We start from the raw sequence: 6,000 nt of genomic DNA, 5'->3' as shown, positions 1-6,000 counted from the left end.
CCCTCCTTCTCCCAGCCATTCCCCAGCCACTTATACTCGCATTACTTCCATCCTCTACGTTACTAGGGCTATACACATTGAGACGGTGTCAAACCTCTCCTGTGAGTCCTTCATTCATGCCTTCCGTCGGTTCTGTAGCAGGACAGGCTTCCCTGAACCCATAATTAGTGATAATGTCACTACATTTATAAGTGGAGCCAGTGTGTTGAGGGAGTTGAAAAATGATCCAAGGTTACAGAATGAATTGGTAAAGGTACATTGTGAGTGGCGGTTCATACCGGCCAGGGCGCCATGGTTCGGTGCCATCTGTGAAAGAGTGATAGGTATCCTAAAGGCTGGGCAGAGAAAGGAATTAGGTCGAGCTTTAGTAACCCGTGAAGAACTGGATACTGTATTATTGGAATTTGAGGCCACAGTCAATGATCGTCCACTTGGATATACATACGGTGACCTTGAGGAGCCACTCCCTATCACTCCTTCACAACTTATTAATGGGAGGCGTCTTACTTCCCGAAACAGGAAGTCAGGGATGATGATCTCACGGACATCACCTGGCGGACTAATTCGGGAGTAAACAGACGTCTCCTATACGTGACAGAGATTTCACGAGATCTATGGAGGAGATGGACCACTGACTACCTAATATCTCTCAGGGAGCAACACAGTCAAGTAATATACATGAAAGGGAAGGCAGCGCCTCAAGTTGGGGATGTCGTGCTGTTACACAAGGACGGGCCCGACTACTATGGCGACTAGGTCGGGTCATCAAATTGTTACATGGTCCTGATCAAGAATGTAGGGTAGTACAGCTAAGGACAAGCGCCGGTTTGACCACAAGATCGGTGGTTAAGCTGTATCCACTAGAAATTGATGTAGAAAGGAAAGATGATGACAGCCAAACCGGCGCTACCCAACACCTCCCTACACCCATAAATGACAGATGTGATGCCCCGTTGAGGACATCACGTCCGACCGCCTTAGGTTCCTCCCAACTATGGCGTACCCTGATTGGGACGGGACAGTTGTAAATATTGTATATATTTTGGGCGGGGTAGTATGTCGTGGATTTGGGGTTTAAATATTCCCGCCCACGACAGCACATTTTTTGTAAATAATTTCCTGTACTGCATAAATTGGGTAAGATATTATTTATCGCTAGAGATAAATCTGGTCATGGAGATAACAACGTATTTAGTTATATAGTTTTTTAGTGATGTTAAGTTTCATTTGATTTACTTCGTGCACGAAGCTGCTCGAAGCTGAACAGTTCTCTCCCTGCTACCAGAGAGTTCAGTTCTCAACCTGCCACTAAATAGTAAACATACGTGCCTCAAACTCTCTACAACGATCAGCCATCTCTCTGCTATCAATACCGTCAATACCACAGCTAAGTACTCAGCATATTTATTAGGCCTAGAATATTTATACTGAGTACTGATCAAAACGCCATATTCACATACCATATATTATAATGGTAAGTTGTTTCGCTTTGTTAGTTAATAATTAAGACCCCCTACAGTGATAATAACTAACAACCAGGTTGAATGGGTTAAGAAGGGAGACTCCAGACAGACTTAGGCTCATATTCTTGTCGGTTAAAGAAGCTCCTTAACACCTTTTCCAAACAGATTTATTTACCTAATCACACCATACAGTCCTCTTCCGTGTTACACAAGACCTTCCAATATCTCCATATCCTGCATATACAACATGCAAAAGGATATTAACCAGCTATGCCCAAAAATAAATCACCAAGGTAAAGGTGATAGGGAGCTTCCTTACTTAACGGGATTACAGGTCTTAAAACAACTTCAGCCCAAGGACAAGTTAATTTTTACTACAGGTATCCCCTACATATTCATCGTAGGAGACGCCCTCCAGATTTAAGGAATTCGATATGGCCTTCTGTCGTCCCTTCAAAGCGACTGATCTTTACTAAGTTGAATATAATCGTTTGAGAGTGAATTAAAAAAAAAAACGAAAAAGACGTACTTCTGAAAAATTTAAATCACTTTTGAAAATGGCAATTTGGTTGATTCTTACTGTTTGTTTCTCTCTCTCTCTCTCTCTCTCTCTCTCTCACACACACACACACACACACACACACACACACACAAGGTACTAACCCCTGTCACTAATCCTTGCACAGTATTCATCTGTGGTGCAACTCCCTTTGAAACCAAACAAGCTTGCCTACAGTGTGAGCAATGAGAGGAGATAGCACTGGGGGCGTCAAGTAGCTACGAGAGAGAGAGAGAGAGAGAGAGAGAGAGAGAGAGAGAGAGAGAGTTTTGTGTGTATCTGTATTGGTGACTGTGTGTGTGTGTGTGTGTGTGTGTGTGTGTGTGTGTGAGAGAGAGAGAGAGAGAGAGAGAGAGAGAGAGAGAGAGAAGGGGGGGAGTCGATACTGCTTGCCAACCATCAGTCCAGTACCATGCACGATATTAAGTGAAGCGATTTTCAGTTATTCAACATTGACAGTGAGGATGAGGTGGAGGGATGGGATACAGAGGTGTGCTGTATGAATGAGTGATGGGAGTTGCAGGAAGGGTAGCCTGATGACAGAGGACAGGGTAGCACAAGTAGCATCTGGCCATTGATTAGAAGATGGTTAGACAGATAGGTAGACAGATAGAACCAGTGGCGTATCCAGGATTTTTGTCAGGGGGAGGCAAACACTTAGAATATTTCCTCAAAATATGTCACCACAAATTTTCCCTAGATTTGATGCTTTATGTCATCAGAAATAAATTTACATCATCACTGTTGCATTTGTTCCAGTGTCTTAAAGAAAAACTATTTTTCCCCATATATTCACAGCTTTCTTGGAGTAACTAAGTAAATAGCTAATAATCCTTTCAGAGAAGAGTATGTAAAAACAGTACATAATGTTACCAGAGGTCTCCTCTTTCATTAGAGAGCAAAAGGAAACACCAGCAATAATTTAGAAGGAACTGGAGCCTCCACAGCAATAGCATCTCCTTGTCACAAATATCATTGGTCGTCATGATCACTCTCGTAGATGGTATTATTATCGATGTATGCATGCTAGTTTCCGTCCATTTTACCTCAAAAAAAAAAAAAAAAAAAAAAACACGGTACCACAAATTTCTTGTGCACTTTCAGTACTGAGAAAAACACTGTCACACTATACTCTTCCCGCATCATTTACCTGCTGTCTTAACCGCTCTGTACATATAAAGAAGTACAGTTTTTTGGCATAATAACCTACGAAATTATGATGAAATATACCACGCATCGGCCTAGCACCTACCATACGAGAGGCAATGGCGTCCATACTATCGCTTTATATTCGGAAATAAACCCTGAATTTTGATTGGCTGCTGGAAGAGAAACGGCGGAATGGATAGGCCAATGAAAACTCGAGATCTGGCGTGAGTGTCCCGAACATACACTTTCCCACGTTTGTGATATAATCGCTATTTTTCTATTTTCCTTTGTCTCTCTCTCTCTCTCTCTCTCTCTCTCTCTCTCTCTCTCTCTCTCTCTCTCTCTCCACTTAGCACATACGTGTAAATTAAGATTCCCCAGTCTGGAATTCTGTTTTGTACTACTGCTGTGGTGGTAGCCAATAGAAATCCTGTTTTCCACTACTTATTCTTTTAGTTTGATTCTCATAGGCTCAAGCATCAGGGGTAGTGCATATGTCAAGACTGAACTAAGCAAATACATCTGGTGGGATTAACCTCTCTTAATCCTTGACTCCTCTCTTAATCCTTGACTCAGTGACCACTTGACCTTCCCCGCTCAGCAGGGAATGATTTTCATATCACCTGTACTGTACCGTATAGAAAGGATTTTTTCATCAAAGAAAAAGAAAAAGAAAAACGGCGTAAAGCTATTCATCCTGAGAATTCTCAACTAGAAAAGTGGGGGGGACAAAAGATACTGTCCCCCAAACTCCAAAAAGTTGGGGGGACACGTCCTCCTGTCCCCCACTCAAATGAGGCCCCTGGCACACACATTTATATCTGCTTGCCTTCTAAAATGTAGTCTGAGGTGATCAAAATGGCTTCATGCAGTCTTCAAAAATTCTGCTTGTTTCAGCTGTTTGTAACAATCATTGTGCAGTGTTTGTTTGCAAATGGCTACAGGGTGAGAGGTTATGGCTGCAGGGTGAGAGGATGTGGCTGAGGGGATAGGAAGACCATTTTTACACCTCATCGGGATTAACGTGCAAAATATCATTAGAGCTCTAATATTAACCACACAATCTAAGGTGATAGGGGAAATTGTTAAGTTATAACTGGTCATTGTTTCTCAAGGGTTTTATAATATTTAGTCTAGTTTTCAATTTCAAATTATTGTTCCCATATAAATATTTTTGGAAACAAACAATGTTGTTTAATATACTAGTGGTAAAATTAGGAAAATTGTATTGTCATTCAAGAACTATGCCAAAAATCCCTTTCAGCATTTCCCCCAAATTTTCCCAGGGGGGGCAAACTGCCCCCCTGCCCCCCCAAGGGCTACGTGTATGGATAGAACGCCGTCAAATTCAAGGACGCTTAGCTTCGAATGGTATGCTATAAATAATACCAGGTTAACCACAAGCAGACAAAATCGTGAGCTGTCTCTTTGCTTTGTAATAAAGACAAATAGTGTTTAATAGTATAGTTTTTTAATTTTTGGAAACTAGAGCTGTGATGATGCATTTTGATATCAGTTTTTATACCTATACACCCCCAGATTATAAGAAGTTTGATATATATATATATATATATATATATATATATATATATATATATATATATATATATATTGTTACATAGCCTATGATTTCATCATCCTTTGTGTAATTTTAACGCACAGTTGCTGCATGTTTGATCACGAGCGTGTTCTGCCTCAGTCCCCCCCTTCTACCGTTATAGTAGAGTAAGTCGTTCTCTCTGTTATTCAGAGCGGGATTTTCAGCTCTTTGTCCCCATGGATTCATTTGCGCGTCCTTCTTACAAGTTGTATCAAGCTCTCCTGGCCCCTATATAATGAGCTCAGTCTCTGCATCATGGCCACTTAGATCTGCTCCTCATTTTGTTCATATCTCTGTCCTCCCTTGTACAGATATTATTATTGTGAGTGCTCAAGAAATCTCCAAACATCTAGCAGCTGTGTGTAATTTGAGTATAACTGTTGTATTTTTTTCTTGTGCTGTGTAGCATAGGGTTAGTTCTTAGGCCTAGTGAGGTCTTTGTGATTAATGTTGGGTTTTATGTCAGTCATTTTTGATAATAGTTTGTATCTGTAATAATTTATCTTGCATTAACTGAGCATTAGCAGGTGTATTTTCATTTTATCAGGGCTGACTTAGATAAATTTACTCTTGCTAATTTCGTGTTAATAGAGGCTATTGCAGTTAACCATATATTTAACCTGTTTATTTGCCATTACATTATCCTTATGAATTCTGAATGTTTTGTTGTTAGTTTGTGCATTAAACTTTAACTTGTAATTTTACCTAGCTCTTTTGTTTTGAACCTGGAACTTTACGGGACAGTAGTGATTTTTAGTATTCTCACTTAAAGTGTACATTATCTTTCTCTGTTCCGTAACATAAATTTGGCGACCTCATATCAGGATATTCAGGATATTATCATAAGGATATTGTTCGATATTTTGTGACTGTGATTTATTCATGATGTCTACTATTACTACACTTGATGAAGCCAAAGATTTTTTGTCAAATGTGCAAACAGTGTGTGATGTAGAAAACAGAACAAAGAATGAACTTAAGCTTGTTGCTCAACAATTGGGAATTGTTGTTCGCTCTCATCATTCTAAAGATCAAATTGTTGACATGATTAATGAAAGCTTGTTTAATGTAACTCCTCCAAATGAGCAAACGCAGATTGAATTAGCTAAGTTACAGCTAGCCCTGCAGGAGGCTCGTGCTAAGGAGGCTGAGTTTCACGCACAAGTTGAACTTGCTAGGATTCAGGCAGACCATGAGTATCGCATGAAACAAGGTGGAACTGGATCATC

The sequence above is a fragment of the Coenobita brevimanus genome, chromosome 63 (genome assembly GCF_032717465.1).
Source record: "Coenobita brevimanus isolate Jiangsu-jjx chromosome 63, ASM3271746v2, whole genome shotgun sequence".
NCBI classification, from domain to species: domain Eukaryota; kingdom Metazoa; phylum Arthropoda; class Malacostraca; order Decapoda; family Coenobitidae; genus Coenobita; species Coenobita brevimanus.
Note: the sequence above shows the minus strand (reverse complement) of the source record.